This window comes from Cetorhinus maximus, chromosome 2 (assembly GCF_964194155.1).
Source record: "Cetorhinus maximus chromosome 2, sCetMax3.hap1.1, whole genome shotgun sequence".
NCBI classification, from domain to species: Eukaryota; Metazoa; Chordata; class Chondrichthyes; order Lamniformes; family Cetorhinidae; genus Cetorhinus; species Cetorhinus maximus.
Window position 1 is genome coordinate 84,352,892 of NC_135880.1, and position 21,133 is coordinate 84,374,024.

A 21,133-nucleotide genomic window follows, 5' to 3' on the forward strand; every position below is an offset into this window, starting at 1 on the left:
TGAACGGCCAGTGAAATGGCAACCTTCCTAATATTGACATCTCTCAGGACAGCAGCACATGCCAGAGCACTGGTTTCACACAGTGAAATGTAGGAATATTATGACCCCATCTGATGTTAATACCGGACAAGTCAGATTCCAGAGTGAAACCTGCCTTGATAGGTCCTAACTGTGTTTTTAAGAAATGTGAAGATATGTTACTGAATAGATTCACAGGAGTTGGCTGATGAATTTTTAATACAAAGCAGAAACTATTTATTAAATCAAGAAAACTGAACTGTATTACACCAGACAAAAAGGTTGGAAAGATCTCAATACAAGCACAAGAAAATGATTCAAATTCCCATTATTCTTTTACCCCAGAAACAGCCACATAAACCAGTGAAGAGTTACCACTAGCTTGACACAAAGGCTTCTTGCTTGGGACTGGCACAGTTGCAAACCTTTTTCTTTCAGTGAATTCCTGACCATTCATTCAATGCTTCTCACCCAACATGTATCTCTCCCTGAGATACCCAAAAACCACACTCTAAACTCACTGTTTCTTCAACTGCAAAGCAAACAAATGAGTTCCCTAAATTCAGCCTTCCAGAGCACCTCTACTAAACTGATCACCTTACTGAGGTGATTATTCAATTAACTACTGTCCCAATACCTTGCAGCTTTACTTCTCAGAGAACTGAAACACCATCTTCTCTCTCTGATACACACACTGACTTCTCTGTCTCTCTCCACTCCTGTCTTTTTCTTCTGTGTCACTGGATCACTGTTGCTAGACAGCAGTAAAGCTTTTTCTACTTTTTGTTTTGTTTTGTTTCCTGAACCACTAACGAGCGTCGATCACTCATTGATTGGAAACGTTTAAAAACTCCACCACAATCAGAGGAGTGAGAGTTTAAACTTCCAAACCCCTTTTAACCCATCTCTTTCACTTCAGGGGTTGTAAGACATCATTAACAATGCATATACACAAACAAACCCAAAAGACCTGAGACATTTCAGTCACAAGACTATCTAGGCACCAAGGGCATAAACAAAACCTAAATGAAGCTGAAACAATTTTTATCTTCTTTAACACACAAACATATCCATACAGATGAACTTATAAGTATACATTGTTTATAACAGGACTGACACAAAACTTATCAGGAAAATATTTAGAAGTGGCATGCAGCAAATCAGCGTCTCTGCTCCATTTATGGAGACGATAGGGAACAGATTGGATAGAAGCATGAATTACTACTTCGAGACCATGGTAACTGCCGTGTCTTATGGCATTCAAGATATGATAGCTGTCCTTAGGTCAAACATGTCACATCATTGATCAGTTAGACATAGATTCATGACCCAGTGGGATGGCAATGGCTGGAATCCAGCTGCAGCCTTCCATACTATTTTCCAGATACAGTCTCTCAGGATAACAGCATATACCAGGTCTCCGATTTATCACCCTCAAAATAACCCACCAGTGGAATGTAGGAGGCAATATCACGCTGCCCAGAAATATATTTTTTTAAATTTTCCTTTCACAGGGGATGGCATTGCTGGCTGAGGGAAGGCAGTGGCGCAGTGGTAGTCTTGCTGGACTTGTAATCCAGAGAACCAGGGTAATGCTCTGGGGACAAAAACAGAAATACCTGGAAAAACTCAGCAGGTCTGGCAGCATCGGCGGAGAAGAGCAAAGTTGACGTTTCGAGTCCTCATGACCCTTCAACAGAACTAAGTAGAAATAGGAAAGGGATGAAATATAACCTGGTTTAAGGGGGTGGGGGGTGGGGGGGGGGGTGAAGAAGAGGGGTGGGGGGGGGGGTGGTTGTTGGGACAAGCAAGCAGTGATAGGAGGAGATAACCAAAAGATGTCACAGACAAAAGAACAAAGAGGTGTGGATGGTGGTGTTATTATCTAAAAGAATGTGCTAACTAAGATTGGAGAGCAGGACAAGCAAGGTAGCTCTAATGGGGGTGGGGTGAAATAAACCATGGGTGGAATACAATTAAAACTAATGGAAATAGGTGGGAAAAGAAAAATCTATATAAATTATTGGGAAAAACAAAAAGGAGGGGGAATAAACGGAATGAAGGTGGGGATGGAGGAGGGAGTTCAAGATCTAAAGTTGTTGAACTCAATATTCAGTCCAGAAAGCTGTAAAGTGCCTAGTCGGAAGATGTGTACCAGGGTGTCACGGAAGGAACGATCCCTACGGAATGCCGCCAGGGGGGGTGCAGGGAAGATGTGTTTGGTGGTGGCATCATGCTGGAGTTGGCGGAAATGGCGGAGGATGATCCTTTGAATGCGGAAGCTGGTGGGGTGATAAGTGAGGACAAGGGGGAGACTTATCACCCCACCAGCCTCCACATTCAAAGGAGCATCCTCCGCCATTTCCGCCAACTCCAGCATGATGCCACCACCAAACACATCTTCCCTTCACCCCCCTGGAGGCATTCAGTAGGGATCGTTCCCTCCGTGACACCCTGGTCCACTCCTCCATCACCCCCTACTCCTCAACACCCACCTACGGCACCTCCCCATGCAAACGCAAAATATGCAACACCTGCCCCTTCACTTCCTCTCTCCTCACCGTCCAAGGGCCCAAACACTCCTTTCAAGTGAAGCAGCATTTCACTTGCATTTCCCCGAACTTAATCTATTGCATTCGTTGCTCCCAATGCAGTTTCCTCTACATTGGAGAGACCAAACGCAGACTGGGTGACCGCTTTGCAGTACACCTTCGGTCTGTCCGCAAACATGACTCATACCTCCCTGTCGCTTGCCATTTTAATACTCTACCCTGCTCTCTTGCCCACATGTCTGTCCTTGGCTTGCTGCATTGTTCCAGTGAAGCTCAACGCAAACTGGAGGAACAGCACCTCATCTTCCGACTAGGCACTTTACAGCCTTCCGGACTGAATATTGAGTTCAACAACTTTAGATCTTGAACTCCCTCCTCCATCCCCACCCCCTTTCTGTTTCTTCCCCCTCCCTTTTGTTTTTTCCAATAATTTATATAGATTTTTCTTTCCCACCTATTTCCATTAGTTTTAAACGTATTCCACCCATGGTTTATTTCACCCCACCCCCGCTAGAGCTACCTTGCTTGTCCTGCTCTCCAATCTTAATTAGCACATTCTTTTAGATAATAAAACCACCTTCCACACCTCTTTGTTCTTTTGTCTGTGACATCTTTTGGTTATCTCCTCCTATCACTGCTTGCTTGTCCCAACAACCCCCCGCCCCTTCTTCCTCCCCGCCCCCCCTTAAACCAGCTTATTTTTCACCCCTTTCCTATTTCTATTTAGTTCTGTTGAAGGGTCATGAGGACTCGAAACGTCAACTTTGCTCTTCTTCGCCGATGCTGCCAGACCTGCTGAGTTTTTCCAGGTATTTCTGTTTTTGTTTTGGATTTCCAGCATCCGCTGTTTTTTGTTTTTAATGCTCTAGGGATCTAGGTTTTAATCCCACCATAACAGATAACGAAATTTGAATTCAATAAAAATCTGGAATTAAAAGTCTAATGATGACCACAAAGCCATCGTCAATTGTCGAAAAACCCATCTAGTTCATTGATGTCCTTGAGAGAAGGAAACCTGCCGTCCTTACCTTGTCTGGCTGCATGTGACTACAGACCCACAGCAAGGTGGTTGATTCTTAACTGTCCTCTGGAATGGCATAGTAAGCCATTCAGTTGTATCAAGCTGCTAAAAATACTACAAGGAATGGAACTGGACAGACCACCTGGCACCGACCTAGGAACAGGAAATGACAACGGCAAACTCAGCACTGTCAACCCTACAAAGTCCTCCTTGCTAACATCTGGGGGCTAGTTCCAAAATTGGGAGAGCTGTCTCACAGACTAGTCAAACAACAGCCTTACATAGTCATGCTCGCAGAAACAGACCTCACAGACAATGTCCCAGACACCACCCTCACCACACCTGCAGGGGTGACGGCACAGTGATATATAATCAGGAGGGAGTTGCCTTGGGAGTCCGCAACATCGACTCCTGACCCCATGAAGTTTCATGGAATCAGATCTAACTTGAGTAAGGAAACCTCCTGCTGATTACCATGTACCATCCTCCTTCAGTTGATGAATCAGTGCTCCTTCATGTCGAACACTACTTGGAGGAAGCACTAAGGGTAGCAGTGGCACAGAATGTACTCTGCGTGGGTGACTTCAACATCCATAACCAAGAGTGGCATGGTAGCACCACTAATAACTGACCTGGCTGAATCCTAAAAAATGTAGCTATTGGACTGGGTCTGTGGCAGGTGGTGAGGGAACTGACAAGAAGGAAAAACATACTTGACCTCATCCTCACCAACCTGCCTGCCACAGATGCATCTGTCCATGACAGTATCGGTAGGAGTGACAACAACACAGTCCTTTTGGAGACAAAGCCCTATCGTCACATTGAGGATACCTTCCATTGTGTTGTGTGGCACTACCACCGTGCTAAATGGGATAGATTTCAAACACATCTAGCAACTCAAGACTGGGCAACCATGAAACACTCTGAGCCATTAGCAGCAGCAGAATTGTACTCAATCGCAATCTGAAACCTCATGGCTCAGTCTATCCCCAACTCTACCATTACCATCAAGCCAGGGAATCAACCCTGGTTCAATGAAGAGTGCAGAAGGGCATGCCAGGCATACCTAAAAATGAGGTGTCAACCTGGTGAAGCTAAATCCAACCTGGCCAATTACTGTCCCATTAGTTTACGTTCCATCATCAGTAAAGTAATGGAAGGGGTCATCAACAGTGCTATCAAGTGGTACTTGCTTCGCAATAACCTGCTCACTGATGCTCAGTTTAGGTTCTGACAGGGTCACTCAGCTCCTGACTTCATGACAGCCTTGGCTCAAACATGGGCAAAAGAGTTGAATTCCTGAGGTGAGGTGAGAGTGACTGCCCTTGACATCAAGGCAGCATTTGACAGTGTGCCACCAAGGCACCGTAGCAAAACTAGAGTCAATGGGAATCAGAAGGAAAACTCTCTGCTGGTTGGAGCCATACCTAGCACAAAGGAAGATGGTTATGGTTATTGGAGCTCAATCATCTCAGTTCCAGGACATCACTTGCAAGAGTTCCTCAGGGCAGTGTCCTAGGCCCAACCATCTTCGGCTGCTTCATCAATAACCTTCCTTCCATCACAAGGTCAGAAATGGGGATGTTCGCTGATGATTGCACAATGTTCAGCACCATTCGTGACTCCTCGGATACTGAAGCAGTCCATGTCCAAATGCAGCAAGACCTGGACAATATCCGGCTGACAAGGAGCAAGTAACATTTGCACCACTCAAGTGTCAGGCAATGACCATCTCCAACAAGAGAGAATCTAACCATCGCCTCCTTGATGTCCAATGGCATTACCATCACTGAATCAATCAACATCCTGGGGGTTTCCATTGACCAGAAACTGAACTGGACTAGAGGCTAAGAATCATGCGACAAGTAACTCACCTCCTGACTTCACAAAACCTGTCCACCATCTACAAGGCACAAGCCAAGAGTATGATAGAATACTCCCCATTTGCCTGGATGAGTGCAGCTCCCACAACACTCAAGAAGCTTGCCACCGTCCAGGACAAAACAGCCCGCTTGATTGGCACCACATCCACAAACATTTACTCCCTCCACCAGCGACATACAGTAGCAGCAGTGTGTACCATCTAAAAGATGCACTGCAGGAACTCACCAAGCCTCCTTGACAGCACCTTCCAAACCCATGACCACCACCATCTAGAAGGACAAGAGCAGCAGAAATATGGGAACACCACCATCTAGAAGTTCCCCTCCAAGCCACATGCCATCCTGACTTTGAAATATATTGTCGTTCCTTCACTGTCACTGGGTTAAAATCCTGGAACTCCCTTCCTAACAGCACTGTGGGTGTACCTATGCCACATGGACTGCAGAGATTCAAGAAGGCTGCTCATCACCACCTTCTCAAGGGCAACTAGGGATGGGAAATAAAGGCTGTCTTAGCCAGCAATGCCCATATGCCATGAATGAATATAAAAAATAAATTTATTGCTCATCCCTAATTACCGTTAAGAAGGTGATGGTGAGTCACACTCATGAACCATTGCAGCCCATGTGGTGTAGGTACTCCCACAGTGCTGTTAGGTAGGGAGTTCCAGGATTCTGACCCAACCACTGTGCTGGAATGGTGAGGTAGTCCCAAGCCAGGACGGTGTGTGACTTTGGGGAGTCTGGAGGTGATTACTCTCCTCAGAATTTCCAGCCTCTGACTTGCTCTTGTCGCCACAGCATTTACATACTGGTGGTAGAGGATAGAACACTAGAGCCAAGTCTTTAAGCACATAAAAGCTTTAATTTATAGACACATGTTGCTCTCATGCTTTTAATGAATATTTGTCAGAAGCATGCAAAGTAGGCAAATCATGATGTCACTCAGTGTTTCACACTGATTTGACACCAGTGTTGACATTTTGGAGTTCAATGCTCCAGCTCACGGCCTCTCTTAATCACACACAGCGGAACACAAGTTTAGCAGCAGGAAGGACACCCTATCAACGCTATTTAAAGGACCCATCAACTACTTACAGGTTGGTTGATGATTGATTCCTATTGGCTCTTGCTGGGATTGTACAAGTGGTTGGTGGTTTCTCAAGTTCTTTAAAGCTTTTAAAGTCTACAGGGAGAGGGATGACACATGCTGATGGACTTCATGAATTCTGCACAAACCATGTGCTCGTAGACAGAAGTGTAGTAGTTTTCTTCCCTTTGGAATATACTTGACTGGGAGAATGAGCAAAGCAAACAGCTGGGGTGGGGAGGAGGAAGAGGGAGAGAAGGGCTCTCAACAGGAGGCTATATGAGCCCAGGATGCTTAGGAGCAATTCTCCTACCTGAGCCTCAGTGAGGAACAGTGTACCAGATGTCTATAAAAACAAAAAACTGCAGATGCTGGAAATCCAAAACAAAAACAGAAATACCTGGAAAAACTCAGCAGGTCTGGCAGCATCGGCGGAGAAGAACAAAGTTGACGTTTCGAGTCCTCATGACCCTTCAACAGAACCAGATGTCTATGCTTTACCAAGGACGTAATCGCTGGAATCTGCCACCTACTGCAGCCGCAATTGTATCCTTAGAGCAGGATGAGAGCAGTATTGCCAGGGTGACCATGGCTGTAAACATTTATGCATTGGGCGCCTTCCAGGCTGGAGCAGCTGATATTGCAACATCTCCTGGTTTGACAAATGCTGTTGAATTAGAGAGATTACCTCAGGCTGTGTATTGCAAGAGAGGTGAACACATTTCACTCTCTCTTGCCAAAGGAGAAGCTGGTGAATCAAGCATATTGCTTCGCCAGGTTTGCAGGCTTCCCCATGATGCTACTTGTCATTGATACATGTCACTTTGTGGGGTGCAACATGTCAGTTCTGAGAGATGCTGCAACTGGAAGAGATTTCAGTGCCCCATGGTGGAATTCTCCCAAAATGAAACAAAATGCGGTTGTGGGAGCCTTCGGCAGCGCCCAGCCCGCTGTCTGAAATGGCGGCAACTCACGCACAATTCTGCACTTGGAGCCTCATTAATTATGCAGAGGTGCTTTTTGCTCTGAATCACCTGGTTCATCTGCCCGCCGTCAGCTGGTGGGTTCAAAGGTCCAGGCATAATATTTGAACGCCAGCCCAACACACAATCTCAATCTCTCCAGCCCAATAGAGATGTCTGCAACCCACAAGAGAAAGTTTGGGAGCTTCAGGACCAGGTCTGCACCCTGCTTCATCCACCAGGCCCTCCAGGCCTTGGTCAGAGGGGTGCAGGAACAATGGCACACACTCTACTCCACGGATGTCTGCAGGAAGCACAGCAACCTCACCTCTCGAGTCTGGGACACCGTAGAGGAGCAGGTCACCGCAGCTGACACCCACACCCGAAGTGCCACCCAGTGAAGGAAGAGGGTAAATGATCTCATCCGCTCTGCCAGGGTAAGTCATCCTTCAACACCCTCTAATTTCATACTTTCATCATGGCATCATGCACTCAAACAGCTACTCTCTTCAGGGGTTTCACACAGTCATTAGTGGGGGACACATACCAACACTCGTTCTCTCACCGAGACATTTACATCACCACCATCCCATCTATCGTGTTGCTCACACTCGATCCCCTGGCCCTTCTGGGGAGGGCTCACCACACACAGGGGATGTGCAGCTCACCCAATCTCTGCTCCATCCCTTCTCATCACATGCCTTTCTTTCTTCTTCATACAGGCCAAGCTGGCACATAATGGGCTCAAGAGAGCACAGACTGGGGGAGGGACACCTGACATCCTCACCCTCAGTGAATTCGAGGAGGCTGCAGCTGAGCTGGCTGGGGACGACAAGGATCATTTCTGTGGGGAAGGGGAGATCAGCCTCTCCAACCAGCTAAGTATGGATCACAGCTCTATCACCTCATTAAATCCTGACATTCACAGTGAGTCACGTGCAGTCTTATCTAGTTCATTTTCATTAACTGAAACTCTATTTTATATTTTCTAGGCACCAACACATTGAGGCCCCGAAGCCAGTCCAGCACCACCAGTGTGAGCCCCTGGATCTCATCCGAGGAGGAAGCTCTGGAAGAACCATCATGACGTTCACATACACCCTCTAACAGCTCAGAGACACACATGTCAGTGAGGCACAGATGTAGATTAGGCTCAGGCTGACTTTCTGGGGAACACCTCACTGACACGTCCCCGCAGCAGTCAGAGGCAGGGACAGCCCAGGTTTCCGGCACTCGGAGGGCTGCTGGAGACCAGCCACCTGCTCGGTCCGAGTCAGATGATGAGACCCTGGAAGCAGCTGCCAAATCTATGCTGGAGATGCAAGAACAGGCGGCGGAACATCAGGCAGAGATTTGGCAGTCACTCAGCGGACTTGAGCGAACAATGGAGGAGTCTGTGCACATCCTGTCTGATGTTCTGGCTCCGACATGTGAGCACCTTGAGGTCACCATGGGAAGGCTGGCAACCACCATGGAGACCTTTATGCAGCAGGTCTTGCTGGATTTGTGCTTGGCCCTGCACTCGATGGCCACACACCCTGGTGGGCACCATCAGGATGTAGGCGACATGGGGATGAGGCACCTTGAACTCCCTCCAGGTGCACCATCTCCTGCAGGAGTCAGGACGGGGTCCTTGGGCACCCACAGGGAGGATGAACATCAGCTGGACACCCTGGGGGCCTCCTCTCAGGACACTCCAAGGGTGAGCAGCTGCTCGCAGTCCCCTCTGCCTGTGACCCCATCCACCCCAGCATCTCAGGCCGCCAAGGGCGCTTCTGCCCTTGAGCAGGTGACCCTTATCAGGCCGGTGCTCTCCAGGTCTCGGGCCACCAGAGAACTTCCACCAAGGTCATCACAGACATCAGGACGTTGCAGTCAGCAGGCTGCCTCCACCTCTTCTGTTGTTGTCGGGGCCAGGTCACGGGTGTGCTATACATGTAACTAAATTGCACTTTTGTTAATACATTTGATGGTTATGTGAATGTTCCTGTCAACTGAAGGTGTTGTGATTTTGTATTTTGGAATCCTCTTATTTCAAGGTTTAGCCTTGCTCCCACTCAGTTACAGTATCCCACTGTGAGATTCACATTCCTGTGATGCCAGCCTCAGTTGAACTCATATCTGCACCCCTTCTGTGAAGTCAGGGAGATGTGTTTAAATCTTTATTGGAAGTGTGTGTGATATAAGTGTTTCTCATTCTTCTTCCTCAGAGAACACCAATGAGTGAGGGCAGCTCATCAACATTGATATTCTAGCGGAATATGTGTCTCCTCAGTGGTAGTAGAAGAAGAAGAGACATGCACAGGAGAAGGAGATCCCTCGACATGTCCACATCTTAGTCGCAGCAGTTATTAGATGGCGGTGAAGGCTTCAAGCCTTCTCTCACATCGATCTTGTTCCTAAGTGGGCTCTCAGTTCCCAGAGTGAGTTCACTCACAGGGTCCCATGGACCAAAGCAAAGATCATGACCTGGTGATTCATCAGGCAGTGTGAACGCGGGACTTGTTCTCGCTGAAAGTGATGGAAGTCATCCTCCCTGTGAGTGCCCGAATTCCCCGCCCTGACTCCTGCAGGAGATGGTGCACCTGGAGGGAGTTCAAGGTGCCTCATCCCCATGTCGCCTACATCCCCTGAGTTGAAAAAAATGGCACTGAGGGCCAGGAGACAAGTGGCCATATTCCCTCACTTGACTTTACACTTCCTGGAACCTGTCAGCGATTAATGTATAATGGGCATGTCTCCCACCGTCTTCCTTTTTCCGAGGCATGATCACGCTCTTACTGACCCTGAGCAGCCTCCTGAGGTTCCTGGGCCTCTGGGCCTTCATCCTCTGATGAGCTTTCATCCTCCTCCTGGTCATCCTCTGGCAAGGGGTCACCTCATTGCATAGCTAGATTGTGAAGGACACAGCACACTGCGATGATGCGGGAAACCCTGTCAGAAGTGTATTGGAGTGAGCCACCTGAGCGGTCCAAGCATCTGAAATGCATCTTCAGAAGTCCTATGGTCTGCCCCATAACGGAGCGTGTGGAGCTATGAACAGCGTTGTAACTTCTCCTTGGAATGACTCTAAGGGCAAGGCACTGGTGTCATCAGCCAGCATTTCAGTGGTTACCTCTTATGCCCAAGCAGCCATGCCTGCAGACGTAATAGCCTCTCAAAAATCTCAGGCATCTGGGAGTGACTCAGGATGTAGGAGTCATGGCAACTCCCAGGGCACTGTGCACAAATGTGCAGTATGTGCTTCCAGTGATTGCACACCAGTTGCACGTTGATGGAATGATAACCTTTGCGGTTTATAAACACTAGGGCCTGCTGCCATGGAGCCCATATAGTCACATAGAAGCAATCTGTTGCATCCTGAACTCTTGGGAAGCCTGAGGTGGCAGCGAAGCCGATGAATCTTGCAGCCTGGCTATCTTCGTCCAGAGCAAACCTGACATAATGATGAGCCTTCCTGTAAAGGACATCTGTGACCTCCTTTATGCATCGATGTGTAGCAGTCTGAGAGATGCCGCACAGGTCGTCTTTTGATCCTTGGAAAGACCCAGAGGCAAAGAAATTGAGCACTGCTGTCACCTTCAAGGCCACTGGCAGGGGAAATGTTCCAATTCTATGTGGCGTCAGGTCTTCATGACAAATGTGGCATGTGATGTACCAGAGTTCGGAACAAGCACAGATGTGCACAGCATTGCCTCTTACTCATTTGTAAATAGGAGATTCTTTTACTATAAACCCTTGATCCGTCGAGTCACCCCGTTATCTGGGTCTCTCCTCCTGACCCTCCTGTTCATGCTGTGGCTCCGCTTGACCGTGTCCCTCCTGCTGGAGCTGTGCGTCGATTCGTCTCTCCCTCCTTCACCACCTCCATTGCATTAGGACCCCGACAAAAGCAGCATTGAGCCCTGGATCCTTATGTACTTTTGCTTTCTCTCTGAAAGGAAACATTGAAGACATTAATGATTCAAGGGGCAAGAAAGTGAAGCTCAGAGGATGACACATTTGGAGACAGTGAAGATCCCATGTTTTTCCTGCCCTGCTTGTACGAGCATACACGTTGAAGTAGTCAAGATGGCATCGCAAATATGTAATACCTTGAACCCTGTGTGGGATGCTAAAGTTTAATTGAGATGAATGACCCAACCTAGCTCTGTGCTCCAAAATCTGATGTGGAATATTAATGACCAATCTGTTGCTCATGGTCAATGAGTGGATGCCCTTTGTCTCATTAGGAGTGTCACAGTTGGTGAACACGTGATAGGCCTTCATTGATGGAATGCCATATATGACACAGCTGTGTCTCTCTCACTATTGCCTGCATTCCCAAATTCTACATTCCTATGTGTTACACTTGAGATGCAGTGACTGTGATGTGTAGCCACGAAGTTCTGAATAGCCCTTTAACAGTGCTAATGAAGCCATTGGCTTTAAATGGCTTTCATCGCAAGGTGGTCTTCCTCCTTTCTTTCTAAGCAGACTCCTGCTCACTCCAGGGGCAACAAGAGGTTAGGGGGTGACCCCAGAAAGGCCCTCCTTGTGTTTGCCCTTCCCTCTGACTGCCATTGCACAGCCTTCCCTCCCAGTTGCCTCCCTTGTGTTTGCCCTTCCCCCTGACTGCCATTGCACAGCCTTCCCTCCCAGTTGCCTCCCTTGTGTTTGCCCTTCCCCCTGACTGCCATTCCACAGCCTTCCCTCCCCATTGACCCTCTTGAGTTTGTCAGCCCGACCCCTTGCCTCACAGCCCACTCCCGGTTGATGTACTAGGCTCTGAAAGTGGAGGCCTGCATGAGTACCATAGCACAGTGGTGTTCCTCGGGACAATGAAAGTAAAAAGAAGGAGCAGTCCAACCCTGCAGCCCCAACAGAGTGTGTTCATTGCAATTAGACCGGCGCAGCGCTATGACACGTATGATCCACTCACCTCGAAGTTAACAGCAAACTGAGGTACGACTTGTGCATGCCTCCCCTTTTCAAATGGGTCTGATGCTGATGTAATTTCCAGCTGGCGTGATGGAAGATCTTCTAATCTTCTAGTGCGGCAAGATTCTGGCGAGCAGCTGTTTTAATGAGCATTCATGATATGCTAATGGATGCAAATTGCATTCATGCCATGAGTCGGCGGGATAATCAACCCTCCCTGCAAATGCTGTCGGGAGAATTGGGACTTGTTTTTACAACGTTGGGTTTTTAATTTTTTGCCTTCTGATGGATTCTCCGCTCCTGTCCGCCACAAGATCCTCTGCGGGTGGGATGGGAGAATTCCGCCCTCAATATCCAGCTGGTGAGTGATCATATGCAACAGATCATGCAGATCAAAGCCTGCTATCCTGGCAGCAGTAATAATGCCTTCATTCTGCAGAAGTTTGCTGTGTTATTGGCATTTGAGCCACCACAGCAAAGTAAACAGTGGTTACTGGGTGAGAAGTGCCATCCATTGATGACATGGCTCTTGGTGAATTTATGAAGCGAAGTAGGGGTGAACATGAACCACAAAATTTAGTTCCATAGTGCAGATAATTTTGGCACTACTTGTGCTGGCTGAATACCAAAATATTTGCTCCGATTCTGCTCACTTTGTACATAGCCTGCGATGAAACCCATCTTGATGCGGACGTTAGCATGGGCGTTGCAAGCATGCACCAGAAATATGCAGAGTAGGCAGATCTTGTCATCAGTCAGCATCTTAAAACTGATTTGATGATAGCACTGCCATTTTAAGCCTTAAGCTAATACACCCTCTAAGGCCCACATGGCTGAACATGTGTTCGGCAGCATGAATGCCCCAGTGCTCATCAACAACATGAAGTTTAGCTGCTATTTGTACTAGCTGTGTTTGAGTTTGAGGAAATGCTGGACATTTTGAGGAGTTGATTACTATTGGTGAAGTTTACAGGAAGTAATGTTGCATGTGGGGAAGGCATTGGTTTTTAACTGCAAGGGGTCTGTGTACACCACGTACTCCCAGTCTTGGGTACTCGAATTGCAGTCCCTCTTTTAAATGTAGTTGAATTGGAAATTCCTACATTGGCTTTTTGTATTGAGTAACAAAAAATAATTTAAATACAATAATTTGTAATTCTGCAATTTCATTGTTATACTGAACCCTTTACTGAACTATATATTTTTTATTACTGCTTGTAATACACCCTGGGTAAAAGGGATTGTGAGGTGATGATGAGAAGTTGTGATTTTGGGCCTTCTTTGATCAAATGATCAAAAAGCAAACTTTGGCAGAGTTCAAAGGCTGATGGCCTGCTGTGAGCGAGATAAGCACCTTAGTAGAATCCCAGGTTGTACCTAGATGTAGGTACAACCAAGACTGTCTTGATTTGGGAGGGCAGATGCCCATGTGACATCCTTTGTAATTGGGCATTTAAATACCATAATACAGTTAGATTTTGCATCGTTATGTATAAGGACAAAGGTAGAACAGGAGTAAAAGTTCTAAATTTGGGGAAGACAAATTTTACAAAGCTGAGAGATGAACTGGCGAAAGTGGATTGGATGGACAGCTACTAGAAGGGAAAACAGTGTCAAATCAGTGGGAGGCATTCAAAAGTGAAATTCCGTGGGCACAGTGTGGACAAGTCCACACAAAGAAAAAGGGTGGTACTGCCAAATCTAGAGTCCCCTGGTTATCCAGAAGCATACAGGGTAAGATAAAGTAGAAAAAGAAAGCTTATGACAGTCACAAAAAGCTTAACACTGTAGAACACCTAGAGGAGTATAGAAAGCACAGGGTGGAGTAAAAAAGGAAAGTAGGAAAGCAGAGCAAGAATACAAAAAAATACTGGCAGATAAAATCAAAGAAAATGCAAAGATGTTTTACCAGTACATCAAAAGCAAGAGAATAACTAAGGAATGGGTAGGGCCTTGCAGAGATATACGGCCACAGCTGGAATTTTGTGTACAGATCTGGTCACCACATTACAGAAAGGACATAACAAAAATAAAAATACCTGGAAAAACTCAGCAGGTCTGGCAGCATCTGCGGAGAGGAACATAATTAACGTTTTGAGTCCGTATGACTCTTCAACAGAACTAAGTAAAAATAGAAAAGAAGTGAAATGTAAGCTATTTAAGTTGGGGGGGGGTGGGGAGGGGTAGAGCTGGATAGAGGGCCAGTGATAGGTGGAGATAGCCAAAAAATGTCATAGTCAAAAGGACAAAGAGGTGTTGAAGGTGGTGATATTATCTAGGGAATGTGCTAATTAAGGGTAGAAAGCAGGACAAGCAAGGTACAGATAGCCCTAGTGGGGGTGGGGTGGGGTGAAGGGATCGAAATAGGCTAAAAGGTAGAGAAAAAACAATGGATGGAAATACATTTAAAAATAATGAAAATAGGTGGGAAAAGAAAAATCTATATAAATTATTGGGGAAAAAAGGGGGGGATCAGAAAGGGGGTGGGGATGGAGGAGAGAGTTCATAATCTAAAATTGTTGAACTCAATATTCAGTCCAGAAGGCTGTAAAGTGCCTAGTCGGAAGATGAGGTGCTGTTCAACCAGTTTGCATAGAGCATCACTGGAACAATGCAGCAGGCCAAGGACGAACATGTGGGCCATGAAAGCAGGGTGGAGTGTTGAAATGGCAATTGACAGGGAGGTCTGGGTCATGCTTGTGGACAGACCGAAGGTGTTCTGCAAAGCGGTCACCCAGTCTGTGTTTGGTCTCTCCAATGTAGAGGAAACCGCATTGGGAGCAATGAATGCAGTAGACTAAATTGAGGGAAGTGCAAGTGAAATGCTGCTTCACTTGAAAGGAGTGTTTGGGCCCTTGGACGGTGAGGAGAGGGCAGGTGTAAAGGGGCAGGTGTTCCACCTTCTGCGGTTGCATGGGAAGGTGCCATGGGAGGGGGTTTAGGTGTAGGGGGTGATGGAGGAGTCGACCAAGGTGTCCCAGAGGGAACGATCCCTGCAGAATGCCGCCAGGGGGGTGAAGGGAGGATGTGTTTTGTGGTAGCATATGCTGGAGTTGGCGGAAATGGCAAATGGTTATCTCCACCTATCACTGGCCCTCTATCCAGCTCTACACCCCCCCTCATCAACCCACCCCCCCCACCCCCCGCCCCCGAAACCAGCTTATATTTCACCTCTTTTCTATTTTTACCTAGTTCTGTTGAAGAGCCATACGGACTCGAAACGTTAACTATGTTCCTCTCCGCAGATGCTGCCAGACCTGCTGAGTTTTTCCAGGTATTTTTATTTTTATTTTTGTTTTGGATTTCCAGCATCTGTAGTTTTTTGCTTTTATCTTACAGAAAGGACATAATTGCCCTGCATAGACTACAAAGAAGATTTACAAGAAGGTTGCCAGGGCTGGAAAATTATAGCTATGAGGAAATATTGCATCGGCTAGGGTTGTTTTCCTTAGAAGAGAGGAGGCTGAGGGGTGATCTGATTGAGGTGTACAAAATAATGAGGGGCCTAGATAGGGGAGACAGGAAAGTCCTGTTTCCCCTCACAGTGGGGGGAGGTGGGGGGGGGAATAGATTTAAGGTGATTGACAGAAGGATTGGCGGTGGGGGGCATCTGGAATTTATTCCCTGAATTGGTGGTTGAGGTCGAAACACTCAACTCATTTAAAAGATACCTGGACCTGCATCTGAAGTGCTGTAACCTGCAAGGACCAGGTGCTGGAAAGTTAAAATGAGTAGCTAATTGATTTTTTTTCTCATTTTTGGCTGATGCAGACACAATGGGCTGGATGGCCTCTTTCTACACTGTAACTCTTCTCTGATTCTATGGTTCTAATAATGAGGTAATGATTTGATTAAATTAGCCTCCAGAGTATTTGCTGTATAAATGAAGCATATGAAGGGAGTGTTGGGCATTTGATCTGCCAGTAATGAGGTGTTTGGGGACTGAGCTGAATGGACTTTGTGTGTCAGGGACAAGGAATTTGAGAAACTATCTGCCAGTGGCTTAGTTTTGTTTCTTGTGAGTATAGATGAGGACTTCTAGATGGGAACTTTGGGTCCAGAGTCAGATTATGTTGGGCTGGTTTAAATTGGATAAAAGGAAGCATCAGTTGGCAAGTTGATTTCAAAAGGAAGCAAAGGATAATGGTTGATGGGTGTTTTTGTGACTAGGAGTCTTTTTCCAATGGGCTCTGCGGGGCTCAATATAGTTTGCTTGCCTCCTGCACCAAAGCCTCTCATGCAACACCAGAGAACATCAGTGCTTGCTATCTGACCTGCTTTGTCATTTTTGTAGGTTCTTGGTCGTCATCTCCTCTTTCACCAATTCCAGATCTTGCTGAATCCAGAATGCACCTCATCTTTAAAAGGTGCAGTCTGGCTTTAAATAGCGCAAGCTAACCGAAAGTGACGCTTGCCTTGCATGAACTTGAGCCACCTGCTGAGGAGTGCAGTCACACAACAGCATTTTCAGCGCTGGATTACACACAACATTCATTATAATTAGCAGGGAGGACTTTCAACGAGTCTGGTTAATCATGTTATCAATATCCCTACCCTGATTTCATGAGATATCCAATTTTTCCCCCACAGTGTTCTCAGTTTAATATCAATTGTGGGGAAATGACCAGAATCTATCTCAAAGACAAAGTGACTGAACGCTTGGACAAGAATCAGCTGTTCAAAAAGAGCCAGCATGAAATTCCGAAGGGCAGATCAGCTCTGATTAACCCAGTTAAAGTTTTTGAGAAGGCCACTAATATGCTGGATAGAGGAGTGCCTGTGGAATTTGTTCACATTGACTTCCAGGGGACATTATAGCTAAGGTTCTGTCCAAGAGATTATTAGCAAAATTAAACGTGAATGAAATTGGAGGTAAATTTGTTGCATGGGTCTGTAATCTGTTGGGAGGTAGGACATAGTAACTAAGGATAAAGGGTTTGGTCTCTGATTGGCTGGATATAACAAGTGCTGTTCCCCAGGAATCTGTACTGGTGTCTTAGCTTTTCACCATACATGTTGTTGACTTGGATGAAAGAGTAGTGAGATGCATACCAAGCTTTCATTGAAATCAGTGAAAAAGAAAATATGCAGCCAACATGCTGCCATCAATTTTATGCTATCATCAAAAGATAATATTTTATTTGTATTTTATTTTAATATATAATTGGCACTTGTGTGGAGCTGCTTTTAATCACGCTGCATTAAATCATTTAGAATTTCAAGTAGTGCCATTGTAATAAATCCTGGTGTCTGTTAATTGTATGTTAATTATTAAGGTTAAGGATACACAGGTGAAGGGTATTGATTAAGAAGCTTGAGCACATATAAAAAGAGACTTCTGGGATATAGGATGTTGGTTAAGGAGGAGGTAGGTATATGTAATGTTGCATTCTGTAAATAAATATAGTATTAAGTAAAAGATTGGCATTTGGTTTCTTACTTCACTCTCTGGCTTCAGGGTGAGTTAACAGTGTCCTCTGAAAAGAGTTTAGATATATGTTTCTGCAAATGACTCATAAATACTCTATCCCCTGCCACCATTCTCAATACATTCCAGCACTATGATTACCATGGCATAAATGAATAATTTTATAGCTGATTCTACAGGTACACAACAGGAAAATCAACTTGTGTCTTTCGTTAACCCTTATTTATGTCTTTATTATCAGAGGGTTCTTGCAACAAAGGCCTAACTTAATGGCACTGCTCTAACAGTTTATAGTTATAAGCATTATTATAGATGGATACTTCATTGAAAAGGAACATTTAATTGGAATAGAACACCATGATGTTATGTATCATAAAATACAGGTTGAAAATTTCAGGTGTAGATTTCCAATTTCTTCCTTCTATTTTTAAAAGCATGCATCATGCTCCATTCTTCTTCCAAATGGCAACATTTATATTCATTAAATTTTCTTATTTTGCCTTGGATATGGAGTTAAATACAAATTGGAAAAATATGATGTAGGGGTATTATAGTTTACTAAAATCATAAGCGATTTCCATTCCAAGTTCAGAAATAGTCTCCAATCGACTGCCCTATTTAGAATAAGTTGCAGCTGTGTTTCTCAGACGACAATTAATTGTTTTAGAATCAAGTATTTAGAGAAGAGATAATAGAAATTATGTTTCAGATAGTTTGAAATAGTAGTCAGCTGTTGAAAACTGATTCTTGTAACTAATCTATTTAATAACATCAAATAAAAATCATGCTAGATTGTGAAGGATAACACATAAGAACCTCACAACTGTAAGTTCTAACATAATTAACCATCTAGTTGTAAGTGTATACAATTAACATCAGTACTACTGCTTATGTACAGTGAAGCATTTCTGGGCAAGCACAACAGAATTTGATTGGCTCACATAATTGCACAACAATTAAAACTTTAAAATAACTAATTTATCTCTAATACTATTACTCATGAAGAAAAGTAAAGAGTAGCATTTTTTTGTCTCTTCAAGGAAATTTGGTCTAAGAATAAACATGATTAGAGGCACCATTGGGCCTGATATTAAGTGACAACCAGAAGATGGCATAGCAGATCAAAGTCTGAGAATACTTTGTCAATATTGACAACAATATGTTCAACGTTTAAGGTACTGTATAGGTTTAAGATGGAAAAGAGAACGAGTATGATAGAATCATTTAATTTCAAAATGGCATCATTTGAGGGTTGGGAAATGAGTTTAGGAAATGAGACAGGATAGTATATTTCAAAGTTTAAATAGATTCAGAAGCCTGGCCACCATTGTTGGGGGTGAAGGTAGGGGGTGGGTAGAGCCTCCACAGGGCAGCCTGCGGCTGCTGCTAACCCAGATAAGCAGGGAGGGCATGTAAGATTGCATGAACTGCTGACCCCTAACCAGCCCCTCAATTCAGCCTGCCACTAGGATGCCACCCTCAGGCAGAAAAACTGTCCTCTGCCTCTTGTGAGAACCTGATTGTTGTGGGATCACTTTAAGGTACTGTAAGCGGACAGTCACTGAAGAAATCGATGTCACATCTCACAAAACCCAAGAGTTGCGGGTGTAGACTAACAGAATAAGAGATGTGTAATATGTGCTCCTATACTCATGGTGTCTATATATGCTTCAGTTCAAGTTACAATAAAGAACGCACGTATTCATTTTACATTGTTTGCATTCCTGTGACTCCTATATCAGTCACACACTAAAGGAACAAATAATACAACATGGTGATAGCAGTTGGAAATTTTGAAGATCATCACATACAACAGGGTGACAGCACTGGAGGAATTCTGATTGCCAATTATGATAAAGTGACATTTTGTTGCTTACCTGGATGAGCTGACAATACATCAAGAGTCCAACAGCACAGAATACCCCACCACAGATAGGACCTCAGGAGGAGTGAGCACAGTAGCCACAACAGCAGCCACATCTGTGGTCAGGGGGGCAAAAGTAATAACCACAAAATTGGTGCCCCTGGCTTTTTTGTCAGTGGACCAGAAATTGGAAGCTGCAGTGTGCCACCATTGCTGTCCCTCTCTTCCTGTGCTGATTCACTTCACCGGTAGGAACAGGCCCACATCGACATCGGAGAAAGAGTGGCTGCAGCACTTTAAAAAAATTGGAGCCTGAAATAAAAATGAGCCCAAAGAAACATGAGTAGAAGACACCCCAAAAATTGAAAAAAAGGGGCAAGCCTGTGGAAATACTGTGTCTGTAAAAGGGAAAATGGGGATGAAGCTAATATTTTTAAAGAAGCAGGAACATTGACAAAATGGCACTTAAATACCCACTCACGAATTGGAAGGCATCAGATATAATGCATTGGTTCAAATTATTTCACCAGTGGATGCAACTGTGTTTTCTAGATCAAGGGGTGAGTGAGCCAGAGAAACAGGCTGTAACAATCAAGATCGCACTGGGCAATGAGGGATTGGATAGAACAACAGGTCAGGATTGACAGCTGAGGATCAGAGGCACCCTAGCAAGAATTGGACACTCCTGGAAAATCAGCTCAAAGTGAAGGTCAACTTCCAGATCCATAGGTTAGTACTAATGACATACTGGCAATGACAAGATGAGTCCATCGATCAGCTTGTAGCAAGGTGCTAAAACATAGCCCAGCAGTGTGACATTTTAGACACTGAATTGCTGGAACAGATTTTGGAACTAGTCTTTGCATCTACCCTAATACAGGCCTTTCAAAAAGAACTACTAGGGAAGAAGAAAAGGTACAGCATTGACAGATTTCTTTGATGATGGAAGGAAATTTGTAGTCATTGTGGCTAGGCACCAACAGCTACAAGCATTGGGGGCAGCAGAGGAAAAGCATATAAGGCATATCGGCAATCGCAGTCAAAGTTATGTCAACAGACAGCAGATGTCTAAGAAGATACACACCAGATTGGCAAGGAAGCAAAAAATGAAGAAGATCTGAACGAAAACCATGTTAAGATGCCTGTTGAACAACCATTCCTCCTGGTGTTTGACAAGGTGTTTACTAAAACCCGCTTTCACAGCCATATCTCCTTTCTCAGTGACTGTCTCTGTCTCCGACTCACCCCACGTGGATTTCAACTGAAATTCCATCCCTCTTGTTTCAAACCCACCCAGGATTACAGGTATCTCCGGGACATAAAACGTTTCTCGGACTGCTGTTCCCGTCGCATTCTGAGATCCACACTCAGTGCCATGCGCCGCCATATGAACAC